The sequence below is a fragment of the Macrotis lagotis genome, chromosome 4 (genome assembly GCF_037893015.1).
Source record: "Macrotis lagotis isolate mMagLag1 chromosome 4, bilby.v1.9.chrom.fasta, whole genome shotgun sequence".
Taxonomy (NCBI): domain Eukaryota; kingdom Metazoa; phylum Chordata; class Mammalia; order Peramelemorphia; family Peramelidae; genus Macrotis; species Macrotis lagotis.
The window spans coordinates 144,833,953-144,847,894 of NC_133661.1; the positions used below are offsets into that span (position 1 = coordinate 144,833,953).

Genomic DNA, 13,942 nt, shown 5'->3' on the forward strand with positions numbered 1-13,942 from the left:
AAAAAAACAGACTAAAGGGTATCATAAAATCAAAGTATAATTGACAAAAAAGAATGGTCTGGTCAAATAGCAAAAGTGAGGAAGAACCATAAAAAAGCCTATATACTCAACAGTTATCCTTGCAATGTCAAGAGAAAGTGAAGAAAGCTCAGGGCAAATTAAGGGGATCTCCTATGGTGAATTTATGAAAGGAAAAGCATTACATAGGAAAGAGGGCCATGGATAGATTGTGATTGCTTCCTTAGAGGGAGCAGGCATATAGATAGAATTAAAGATATGGACCTGCTGATATTATCTAGTCCAGTTCCCAAACTACCACTAGTCTCCAAGTCACTGATTCTGATTCCGGGAAGGGAAAAAAATCTTTTACTCTATCTCTTGACTTTGATGGCTACAATATATACTATATACTTATCATTGAATTTCAAGCTCATAAACTGTAAATTGTACTACCTATGTTACAAATGTTATGACATTTTTGTACCCTTTTAAAAGTGTTGTAGAAATGTGAATTATTATTCCAGTTCCATTTCTGTGTTTGTTTCTATACCAGGTTATCTTGGATAACCTTTCATTTTTTTCTATCTTAAATCACTTTTCTTCCTTTCATGAAAATATCTTCACAAGAATTTAATTCACATTTCCAGGTGTTCTATGGATAAAGAAGATGCCCTAACATGTAAGTAGTGTCTCCTATGAGTTAGTCAATTGCCTAAACAAAAATAAACAATAAAAGCTGAATTTAAAAGAATAAAACATCACCTAGAATGTCCAACTACTTAGAGAATAGAAATGCGCTATGTATGAGATTCACATAATGTGTATACTCACATTTTTCATGATGATAAACCCAGGACGAGGATGATTGAGTTTCTTTTGGTTAAACAGTTGATGGTCCACATAAAGAAAGCTACTCCATGAATACAGACTCCTGCTTGTTGGTGATCATCCTATCTCACCAGTAAACAGATAGTAGTTAAAAAAAACACCAAGTCATTTTGTTCAGGCTTAATCCTGGTTTAAACAAAGTTTTCAAGAGTGTTTCCCCAAGCTAAAGGCAATTTGAGTGAGATGTTAAATAAAGCAGCAAGGAGCCAACTTTTGACTTTTCCTTGGGCTTAACAGTCATGGATATTTTACTTTGAATGTCCTGGTAAGTTACAAAACAGAACATATAAGTATTAGTTTTGTTTCTGTCACTGTCACACTCTTATCTTTAATCAGTCATTTACTTTTCCTATTCCTCAGTTTTTCTCTCCTCTTTGAAAACTTTTAAACTAAACTCCCAAACAAAGGAAAAGTACAAAGAAAAAAAAATTGATTAATGTCCAACCAAGAGATTCTTTTGCTTGAGAGAAAATTGAAATCAATAGTAAGGTTTGGGATTATTTATTGATTTTAATAATTCATTTTCAGTACCACCATAATCAAAAGTATTTTTTTCAACACCTGCTTGGGAACTGAGTAGAACAATACTGAACAGAGCCAAGTGAATAGATTCTCTGTAGGTCCTTGCAATCTAAGACAATAACGAAGCAGAAGGATAAATCAAAGTCAGACATGACAAAATGTTATTAAACAGTGCATAAGCAAAATGCATTGAAACTATGTACAAGCAAAGGGCTGAATGTGTTTAATGGTTGTAGCAATTGTAAAGAGAAGATAGGAAAGACAGAACAGGAAAAAAAGAGACAGGTCACTCCTTTTCCATTTAGCAGAGTCCAACTCTTTAGATGGAGAGTGTTAGCATGATATGAGAGAAAACCCATATTTGAGCTTTACTGCCACAGTTTTTAACTGAGACCCATTGCAAGTCACAAACTCTCTAAGGTACCATTTTCTCATACAAATTGGGGATGATAGCTAATAATGAGAGCTCATAATAAAAGTAAATGTTTATGTAATTCTTTAAGGTTTATAACTCACTTTACTTATTTTAGCTTCACAATCCTATGATTTACAGTCCTAATTCTTGCGACAGCAGGGTTGTAGTGGTTGTTGATGTTTGTCCTTCATTCTCTAAGAGGACCATGCCAAGCCAGGCAAGTAAACTGGATTTAAATGGAGAATTGTGGAGCATTTTCTCCTTAGAACTGAGTCCAGTAGACAGATATGGATCAGGATGACTTAGGGCTATCCCTTAATGAAGTGGAAATCCTTGGCCTTTTTAAATTAATGACTTAAACAGATCTGTTTGACTAAGACAATGCCCATTAAGTGATTAAGATTAGGCAAGAAATGAGGCAAAGAATAGCTCCTTTTGCCTAGTTAAAAAAAAATCAACCTGGAAGGGGAAGATCCTCAGGGTTTCTGACCAAAACAGAAACAATTGCTGTGACCAAGTGGGCTTTACTTTCCACCTACATAACAATAGGGTAACATGAGCAGTGCATTTTAATAATAATTATCCTTACATTGGTTAACTGAGTTTATAGGATAATAGATCTAGAATAGAAAAAGAAGATCCCTAGATGTGATCTAGATCAGCCCCCTCAAGCTACAAATAAAGAAACTGAGACCCAATAAGTTAATAGGCAGCTAGTTGGCATGGGGGGATAGAATGCTTCACTTGGTATCAGGAAAATGATTAGTATCATCACTTGGTCACCATGGAACCATAAGGAAATCGTTTAACCCCTGTCTACCTCAGTTTCCTTATCTGTAAAATGGGGATAATAATTGTACTGACTTTATAGGGTTGTTACGAGGATAATATGAATTACTATTTTAAGTGTTTTGTGAAATCTTAAAGTATTATATAAATGCTAGCTATTGTTATTTTATCAGCTATTAATCAACTTGCCCAAGGATGCATAGGAACAGGCATCAGAGCTAGCATTTGACCTCCCATGCTCTTCCTATAGAGTCAATACTCTTTCCACAGTACTGAATCCCCCCCTGTTGCTATGAAGAAAGTGTTTTGTAAATTCTGTATGAGAGAACATAGTTTTATCATCTGGACTAGTTAGTCTCTGAGATTGTTTCATGTTCAAGACCTAGGATCTTCTGACATGCTGCTTAGCAGCTTATAGTGAAGCAGTATAACAATGACTACTGTTATAACAGAATGAGAACATTCCTGGCCAGTTACAGAGAAGGGCCCACTCATTTGGACCGACAATGTCAAGTAGACCATGAGGCAGGAGCAGAGAGATAAATAATAATAGCTCTACACCAAAGTTGTAGCCATAAAATGATGAATTTGTCAAACAATCAACATTTATCAAACTCCTATGTGCTTGGCATTGTGTCCTGGGCCATAGAAGACATAAAGAGATATAAAACACAGTAATTGCTTTCAAGGACAGTACACAGAGGAACAACATGTATTCAGATGACCTCTAAATTCCTGTCCAGCTCTAAAGCTATGATGCAAATGCAAGGCAAATAATCAATCAAAGAGCATGCATTAAGTGTTCTTGATGTGCAAAGAACTGTTCTAAGTGCTGAGAATACTAATTTTTTAAAAAATGAAATTGCTCCTGCCCTCAGGAATGAGTGCTATGTGGGAAGAACATAGAAGAAATGCTATAAGATGCTCAGAGGGTAAGGGGATGTTTGAGAACAGGTATTACCATGGAAGGCTTCACAGAAGAGCTGGAATTTAAGGTAGGCTCTGATGGTTCAGATTCAGATCAGGAGGTAGGAAGGTAAAAAAGATGCCTAGTGTTAGAAAAACATATCATAGACATAATCAAAGGCTTAGGAGGTACATAAGCATGACTTATTCAGGAGAAACTAAGACCAGTCAGGCTTGAGCAGAGAAAGCACATATATAGTGGAAATAAGGTTGGAAAGAGTTATTGGGGTCAGATCATATGAGGTCTTAAATGACAAGGTAATACATTAGGACCTTTATCCTGCAATCTTTGGGGCTTAGTTAATTATTTACAAAGACTCTTGGGCTGACTCTTTGACAGTAGCAAAGATCTATTAGGTCGGATACCTTGTCAATATGGAATCATGCTACAATGAATTCTTTTCTTCCTGAAGAATTTGACTACAAAGGCTTAAAAGGTAAGATACTTAGAGAAACTAGACAGTCTACAGAAGATGACACTAGATTAGACCCCCTCACTTTCAAGGAATCCTCTAGTATCTATTGTGAAAGACCCCCATACTACACTGAAAGTTCTTCCAAAAATCCTACATTATCTGACTTATCATAGGTTGTTGGCAAAGCTCTTGGCACCACAGCACCTACCTTCTGAAAAAAATAGGGCTTCCCACCATTACACAATCATATCTCAGGATAAAGTTTCTACAGACATCACTTTTTTACCTTTCTAATGAACAGGCACATTCATGAAAGAATTAAACTGCATCACAATTTTTTTCAGACACACACACACACACACACACACACACACACACACACACACAATACAAACATCATCTTCATAATAGAGGACAATAACATTTTCATATGAGTTGTTACTCATTTGTCACAGATTATGTCACATATTTGAGTTAAGGATTTCCAGATCATGAATAGCAGAGAACAGAGGAAGTTCCTCTGATAATTTGCAGGAGAATGGTAAGATAGAAGCAGCTTTTCCAGAATAGCTCTTGTCCCTATGTGTGGACTTTTAAAAAAATATATATTTTCTGGATAATTGCTTTAATTCTTTTCTTACACTGATTTCCACATGTCTTCTCCCAACTGACTTTTGTACAATGAAAAATTAACTATTTTGAAGTCAATATAACAGTAATTAGGGGAAAGTGATATATTATAATGAAATTTGAAATGCTTACACAAGAGAATTGATGTTTGATTGACCTCTATCCCACTACCACCACCAGAAAGCTCTTACATAATCACAAGGTTTTAAAAGAAGTGGAAACCATAAAAGGAATTTGACCATACCTGGTATTACCAAAAGAATCTAGAAAGCAGCAACTCAATTGGTTAAACAAACAAATTAGTGACCCTTCTAGGGGTTTTAAATAACTCAACCTTAGGCTTATCTTCCAGTGGATGAGATTGCAATTCAGAAGTTGTTTATGTAAAAGATTCCATCAGGGGTGAAAGGGAATTTTTCTCTTTTTTCTTACCTCCTGTGGCCATGTAGCTTTGATGGGGAGCTACTTGACCAGTAGAAGACATGACATCCAAGAGGGATCAGAGACAAAGTCTCAAGAGAGAGACACAAATACTGAGAAAGTCATCAGAGTGAAGAAGCAGTTACTTCAAATATAGTAAAACCCTGGCTAAAAAAGAAAAGAATTGTGCTAATGGAGAAGTCATCTAACTCCTCAGAAAGTTACAGATGATGTGCTGCTACTGCATTGGTAGAGTGACTTTACAGATATGAAATCACAGTTCTGGAACACCTCTATCAGAACAAAGCATTGAGATGAATGTTCCACACAAATCCACTTAGAAAAGAAGAGTTCTCCTGCCCTCCATCCCCATTTTTTTAATCTGCTTGGAAGACCAATAGTGCTTTCAGGGATGGGGAATCTGAGCAAAGGGAGCAGAGGGAATGCCTCAGTTTTTCCTTGAAATGACAGTTTCAGAAATTATTCATAAAAGGTATGGTTTTTACAACAAGAAATTAAGTGGGAGTTGCAAAGACCTTCTGACTCTAAGGTAGCTATCAGTCTGGGATAAGGATGGACTCTCTTAGTAGAACAAAATCAAATTCAAAACACAGATTTAATCTTAACCTAGAGACACGCTTTGCAGGGCTATGATGTTAGTTCCTAAATCTGACTATGACTAAGGAGATATCAACTTACCCTTATAATAGAAAGACTTCCTAGCAGGAAAAAGTTGAGATGGCCAGCAGGTGCCTAGAAGACATCCAAATCAGAAGCTGATAGAAGAGAGAAGCTCAGTAGATATTCACAGAGAAACCCCTAACAGTGAACACTGAACTAGTATCTAAGTAGCAGTCCAAAAACCATTAGAATACCACTTGGCAAGAGCCATATGCTGCATGAACAGAGGGATCAGACCCATATGAAGGCACCACATGACACTGGAATCAGCAAGACCTGTATTTGCCTCCACCTTAAACACAGAGTAACCCAGAGCAATTCACGCAATTTCCCTGAGTTTCTATTTCCTAATGTATAAATTAACAGGGTTAGACTCTTAAATCTATGATCCTGTCATACCACCATGGAGCCTCAGCTACTTGGAAGCATGTAGTACTGGAGATGCTAGTTTACCTACATGTACATAGTCCATATGCACATTTCCTGTCTATATGCTTCTCCTTACAATTTCTCTAGCTGTGTCTATGCTTAGTCCACTGATGACACATTTTGGGGGAGGATGATACCTATCTATTTTTTTAACTAAAAAACATTAAATGTTTTTAACTATTCCTGTCCTCCATGTTGTGATATTAATTACAAGTCAAGAGTCATTACAACTTCCCTTGATTTGTGTATTTTCCCAGACAAACTTAATCTTTAACCTCAAGACAGTGAAAACACTACTTAGAGTAAAACTCCACTGGGTCAAGCTGACCTCAAGCCAAATCCCCTTTGCATGTAATTCTTTGCTTTGGCTAGGAAAATAGGCTATCTATACTAAGAAGCATTAGGCCTAAGAAAAAGATTTGGGTTCTAGTCTTTATATGCATTTAATTAATGTTTAATTAACCTCAGGCAAATCACCTAACCGTTCAGGGCTTTAGTTTCTTTAGTTATGATTAGACAAGTTGAACTAAATGATCTCTAAAGTTCCTTCCAGCTCTTAAAATTCTATGGTCCAGGTGTGTGGCAGGGAAAAGAAGAGTAAGTCTGGTGATATGATACAGCTATGATTACTCAACATGCCAGAGCTAATTTCAGATCCACTTATTGTCAAATTTTAATTAACCAGCTAAATAGTCAGACAAATTGTCCCAAAATAGCATAGTCAAATCTCTAGCTAAATAAATATGATTGAATCAGTGTGAGTTCTCCCTACACTGATAAATCTCACAACCAGACAAGACAAGACAACCTTGGTGGATGGTCTTCATGATTTGGGGAACAGAGGAAAATCTTCACCACCTGATGGCCAACCCTCTAGTAAAAAACCATTCCTGATCTAATTGAGTTAATCTTCAAATGACAGGCAAGCCATCACTATGACTATATCCAAAATATTTCTAGCTTGGCAAAATATCCCAGAGTTCACATTCTTGTTGCATGGTATTTCAGAATCAAAGACCACCTTCATGCCAGAATGAAACACTGGAATACTCTACTGAAGGAAAACAGAGATGGTTTTCTTTAATCATTTACATTAGCATGCCCATTCTTCAGCAGATTAACCTTTCCTAATTATATTCTATTTCAGTTAATATTTTTAATTTTTTGCATAATTATATACTAGCTCATGACAATGAGAAATATCCATAAGTACTCTGGAAAGCAGAAAACAACAAAAGTTTATTCTGAATAATCCATAAATTCAGAGGCAGTGTAATTTAATGAGGAAAATAAGACTGGTTTGGAGACATAAAGACTGATTCAAACTCCAACTCTAACACTTACTATGTAGCAAGTCATTTAACCCTTATGTGATCCAAGCAACTCCCTAGAACATATCTCCTAAGTCATAGCCAAAGTGCTATCTACCATGGTAGAAAAGTTCCCTGTACTAATGAGATCTCAGATCTTTCAAGTATTCCTGTAATCTATAAATTTGTATGCAGATAATTAAGGCTGTCTGAAATAGCTCCATGTAACAATTCCACTGTGGTCAGGAAAAGAAAGTCAGAGGAGCCAGGTCAAAAGAGTTGGTTTAGGCATAATTAAAAATAGCTTCTCATACTCTTTCCCATTCTGTTATGAAAAATAGAACCTGACACTAAAATCAGCTCAATGACCAACTTTACCTATGGAAGTCTGATAGAAAGAGCTTGAAAATGTGCAAAGCACTTTATTGGTATTCTTATTAGAGCTTCACAAGAATTATAGAGTGGGTTATATGGATAGTAATATGCTCCTTTTACAAAAGAAGAAACTAAGACTCAGACCATCAATGACAGCCCAAAGAAGACATAGCTAATAACTATCAGAGGCAGTATTCAAACCCAGATCTTCCTGACATCAAATCCTAGACTCTCTATCCACTAAGATACCCTGCAACCCCTCAGTCTACTGATAAGGTAGCCATTTCAGAATACTAACTGGAGAATATGAGATAGCATATAGAAAGATATATAATGAGAAAAAATGGGAAATAAATCTAAGATTCATATTGGGTTTTTTAAGTTAATAATCCTTTTTTTTCTATTCTTTGTTTTAGGGGATGATTTGCTTAGTAGGGAAGAATGGGAATGGTATATCTAGATACAAAAGTAATATAACTTTTTAAAATTTAAAAAAAATTCAACCATCCCCTGAGGATTAATTAATTAAAATAATTAATAATTAAAATAAATTAATAATAAAGAGATCATATAGGGAGGCAGATAGATGGCATAGTAGACAGAATGTTAGACTCTAGACCTAGGAAAACCTGAGTTTCAGTCTTCCTTCAGACACTTATATAGTCATGTGACCATGAGTAATCACTTAACCTTTCTCAATGGCAATTCTCTCATCTTGAAATGGGGATAACAGTAAAACTTACTTTGCAGATTTGTTCAGGATCAAACAATGTATATCAATGCTTTGGCAAACCTTAAAATGCTTTATAAATATTATTGCTATTATGATGAGGAAAAGGAAAACTTTATATAGCAATGAGAGGAAGTCTTTCCTTTATTACCTGAATGACTTTGAATAATTTACTTACTACTTCTAAGCTCCATGTTCCTCAAGTGTAAAATGAGAGGGTTGGACTAGATCTGTGGGTTTTTAAAAAAATTTTATTTATTTAAGGCAACGTGGTTAAGTGACTTACCCAAGGTCATACAGCTAGGACATTATTAAGTGTCTGAAGTCAAATTTGAACTCAGGTCCTCCTGACTCCAGGACTGGTGCTCTAACCACTGTATTACCTAGCTGTTCCTAGATGATAGGTTCTAAGATGATAAATTATCAATGGATATAATTCACTTAATCCTTTTGGAGGGTCTTCAATAATTCTTAAGGATGTAAAAGGGTCCTGCGACCAAAAAGTTTGAGAACCTCTGGATACAAAATAAATCTGGGGCCAAGAGCTTAGGCAGATGTAGTAGACATGATCTCTAACCCTTTCCCAGTTATGATGGACAGATCATTTAAAATATAATAACTCATATTTATGTATTATTCAGGTTTACAGGGAAATCACTTTCCTTACAACCCTATGAAATGGTTAATTTTAATATTACTATCCCTACTCTATAGAGGATGAAATTAAGACTCAAAGTTTCAGTAGCTTGCCCTAGATCTGAGTCAATATTTGAACCCAGGTCTCTGCTGACTAAGAGACCAACACTTTCCACTGTAAAATGTAGCCTCAAATTCACATTTTTTGTGAAACTGCTTCAGTGGGAAAGCCAAAGAATAGCACAGAAAGAATTGAGAAGTGCCAAATATAATTTCACCTCCTAGCTGGGGCCCTGGTAGCCCTCAGCAAACACTGTCACCAGAGTCTTCTAAAAATCACCTGCATTTGGCAAACTTGTCATAGCTTGCCAATGCCCAATCCCTGCACTGAAGTTAACAAAGGGGTAGAGTAGAAATTAGGTCAACTAAATTGTAGACTCTGACACTAACTTTTTGAGGCGCCTTGAACACCTAGAGATTGGGGGGGTCAATTTCCCAATCCATAAAATGAGAAAAAGAATCCCCTAGATTACTGCAATATCATTTATGAGTATTTAAAAAGAATATCATTAAGGATCTTGTTCCTAATATAAAGTCAATAATAAAGGACTATGACTCTCTAAAGTGATAAAGACAAATATCTGACTTTTTCCACCTCAATCCTGAGCCCACCCTGAGACCAATATAAAGAAGAGCAGTCTGACTTAGACAGCAATATTATTAACAATAGGAGGAGCTAGGTGGCGCAGTGGATAGAGCACCAGCCCTGGAGTCAGGAGGACCAGAGTTCAAATCCAGCCTCAGAAACTTAAATTACCTAGCTGTGTGACTTTGGGCAAGTCACTTAACCCCATTTGCCTTGCAAAACCCCCCAACAAAAACAACAACAAAAAATGTTGTTAACAATAGCTCTTTTGGAGGCTAGTAGCACTGTATTGAAGCACCAGAATTTCAGATTACTAGGGAAAAGGAATAGAGGTAGACCAGGGTTTTGCTAAGGAGGAGCACTACTGAGTAGTGGAGAGGCTGGGGAGAGGAAGAAGCACCATGTAGTAGCTTTCTATTCTACTTAATTATTCTCACTAAGTCCTAACTCAGTTACACTTTCTGAGGTTTAATTCCAGGATAAAGATTTGGTTAACCTTCCTTAGTTACAGTTCTGCTAGTTTATTTGTTAAAATATATCCATTACAGTGAGACCCCCAGATTTTCACCCTTATTCTAGAGGCAAACACAACTTGCACAACACCCCAATTTAAACAAAGCTCAACCTGATGGCAACACCACCAGCAAATGTGTTTTTCCTCCAAGTTCTTCAGTTGTGTCTAGGAAAAGCTAAAAGTGTTTTAGCACAATATCTTAGTTTCTAGAGGGTGTGATGAACTTTTTTACAATTATCTTTTATTTTTACTTAACATTTTTTTTAAAGTTCAGTTGACAAGTCAGGCATTTATGCTATTCGACTTCACAATCCATCCCCACCAATTATTCCTGTGAAATTTTAAATTTAAAAACTCCATTGAAAATGTTAAAGGAATTCCAGTTTTAATATTCACCTAGACCAGGAATTCATACTTAATTCATGGACAGATTGCCTTGGTCATTCTATTAGAAAAATAACACTGTAAACATGAAAAATCTGTTGGAAGTTAATTAATCCATCTTCAGAAATCCTTCTCTTCTCCAGGACCTGATAAAATCTACTCACACAGTATATGATAAGGTATTTATTCCTAGGAGCCCAAGCACAACTCTTTTGAAATATAAAGTCAATCAGGAGGTAATTACTGTGGCTAATAAATAATTCCATTTGAATACCTATAAGGCTTAGTCAACAAGTAATTCCTGCATCTCAATATCATTTAATGACTTTATATAAACCTAACTTGATTCTTCAGGTCATCAAATACTAGAAAGAATTTCTTTCAGAAGCTTATTAATCATACCTGAGTTAAGCTCTAAATGAAGAAAGGTAAAACTGAAAAACAGCGAGCTAAAACTCATTTCCTAATAAATTGGACATTTTCGTCCTGAGTCAAGACAGATTTAATACCTTCTTGTAACTTTCTGCCTGACTTCTCTCTCCATCAGGTCCTTTGAATATTTATTCCACTCTCTCATAGGTTTCTTAGCACAGAAATGGAATTAGTGACATTCAAAGCATCAAAGAGGTCACGTGACAGACTGCATTCTCAATACTGCCTCAAAAAAGTCTCCAGAAGTCACAGCCAAGTAAACTCAAATCTGCAGTCTGGGGGGCAGGGAATGAGGGTGGAGGAAACAGGAGGACACAAGAGGGACAAGATGGAAAATAAGAAAAACAGCTCCCTCTTTTCATCCCCAGATAATAACAAAAACACTGTAAAAAGCAGCTGCTGCTTCATGTAGAAGACTGTTTTTAACCCAAAGGGATGACAATAGGGAACAATATATATAATTCTCAGAACTTCCCAGGTAGAACGAGAAGTTTGAATTTCAAGAAAAGTTTTCCTTTTTAAACCCCCAAGCCCCTGGTAGAAAATGATTGCTAGAACCTCACAAAAGAAAAAAAGCTCGGAAAGGGGGAGGGGAGAACAGGACAGACAAGTGACCTAAGGCATCAACTCCTGCACAGCATCAAAATTATCATTCACATGTAAACATATTTTAAAATTATATCACCACTTTGATATTATATTTTGTTTTCCAGGATAAGGGAACTATATAATTACAAATGTTTACTTTTTGTGCTTCCCCTAGAAATCACAGACTATTCAAGCAATCATTATTTATGAAAGCAAAAACAGGTCAAGACTAAGGCTCAGCATAATTAACAGCTAATAAAACTGATACTATGCCTGAAATATCAACAACAACATTTATGCGCAAACACTGCTCTCCAAATCTATTTTTTTAGCTCTCTTCTCAGTGTGCTATTCAGATGACAAGTCTATTCTCTGAAAAAAAAAAAGCTAAAACCACAAGAAATAAACTTAAAAAGTTATTTTAAAGACATGGTGAGATTTTTTGTCTTTTAGGATTTTGCATTTCATCATTTAAAACATTGGTTTTAAATGGTAGATTTAACAGAAAACAATCAAACTGGATTACAAAAGTATGTCCTTCTGCAGCCAGAAGTACTAGGAAAGCTGGGGGAAGATGGGGTTGTTTTTATCAGAATATATCTTTTATGTCCTTGTCAGGATGTAATCACGACCAGAGAAAAGTCAACTTCATAAACAAGAAAGCACAACCAGTCAGCTGTTTAAGATAATAGCATGCCGATTCCTCCCTCTTGAACATTCAGCACCCGCATACAGCACCCTTCTTCTCTGTAATAATATCAGAATCCTTTTTCATTGAGTCAAGCTATACCTGGTCCCAAAAATGAATATTCAAATTTGTTATACTGTTTCTCCCAAGGAAAAAAGTGATAGGTATGATTTTTAATTAGGTTACTTTTCCCTTCAGACCTCATTATATAGGGGGAAAGGGAAGATCAAAAGATGTAATTCAGTTGCTACACTAGAGGCATGAAAATCTAGAGATAAATACAAACTCAGAGAGGTGCTGAGTTACATGGGGACTTTTATGGCATCTTCAAGTGCATTAAGGAAAATGAACTTCCAGCTATCCTGCAGAGCACAATAGATGCAAATGGATATGACACTTATTTTTAAAGCACAGCATCCGATAATCTAAAGAAAATGACCCTCTAGAAGACATTTACTTATTCAAAAAGACAAGGGAGAAAAACAGGAGGGGAGGGCGGAGAAGTGTAAAAGCCCCCCCCCAACATACCACAATAAAAGACTTCCAAAGCAAGAAAGGAGCAGAAAGCGCCCTTCTGGGATACGGACCTTTCCCACTCCTCTAGACATGAAGAAGATGCAAAAGCAGCCAGGCTTGTTTGCGCTCTCGCCCCCCCCCCCCCACCTCCTACTGACCACTCACCCCACCACACTCTCTACCACAATAGAGGAAGAAAGGAAGGCTGTTCCGTACCAGTCAAGAACATTCTCTGAAATCCATCCCCTGCGTGCATGCAGCAGGCAGCGCTCTAAACACCCGACACCCCCACCGCCGCCGCCACCCCCTTTCCAGGCGACACATCCAAGTGACAAACCAGAGCAGCCTACTCCCACCTCCAAGAAGCCCCCTCCTGCCCTGCCCTGCCCTCCTCCCAGAGCCCCTTCCCCACCTGCCTCCCTTGGGCATCGCTGCCGGTTGTCCGCGGGCGTTAGCGGGCCGGCTGGGGAATGCGCCCTGGTGGCGGCGGCAGCATCCCTCTCCCTGGCGCTAGGGCTGGGGGGAGGGGGGACGGCAGGGGGGTCGAGCATGCACTGGAAACAAAAATGCATCCTCTCTCTCTCTCTCTCTCTCTCTCTCTCTCTCTCTCTCTCTCAGACCTCTCCGTCTACTTTCCATCTATCTTTACAAACACCAAGGTAGGTCCCAGCGGGCACAAACACAAGGGCTTGCACTCAAATTGGCAAGTTAAGCTTTATTTCTCTTCTTCTCCTTACCTGTCTTGGGAAATGCTTGAATGGCTTTTCCCCCCTCTCCCACCCCCCCACCCTCCTGGAGAAGACGAACAAGGGGCAGCTGCAACAGCTCTTTTGTGTGACTGCTGGAGAGCCACACACAGAGACTACTAATTAACCCAGGAAGCTGAATAGAGGACAAGCCCCGGCGCCCCAGAAGCTGGATAACTCAAGCCGCTCTTTAATGCTGGGAAGGGAAAGGGAAAAGAGAG

General features: G+C 37.5%; 1 protein-coding gene across 1 annotated transcript in view; it reads right to left on the reverse strand.

The window, feature by feature from the left end:
- The window catches only part of APBA2 (amyloid beta precursor protein binding family A member 2), a 281,698-nt gene extending 268,687 nt beyond the window's left edge, over positions 1-13,011 (reverse strand). Inside the window, exon 1 of the mRNA XM_074236214.1 lies at positions 5,059-13,011. The gene's annotated coding sequence lies outside the window, so the exon portion shown is untranslated. The remainder of the gene's footprint in view (positions 1-5,058) is intronic.
- Between the last annotated feature and the right edge of the window lie 931 nt (positions 13,012-13,942).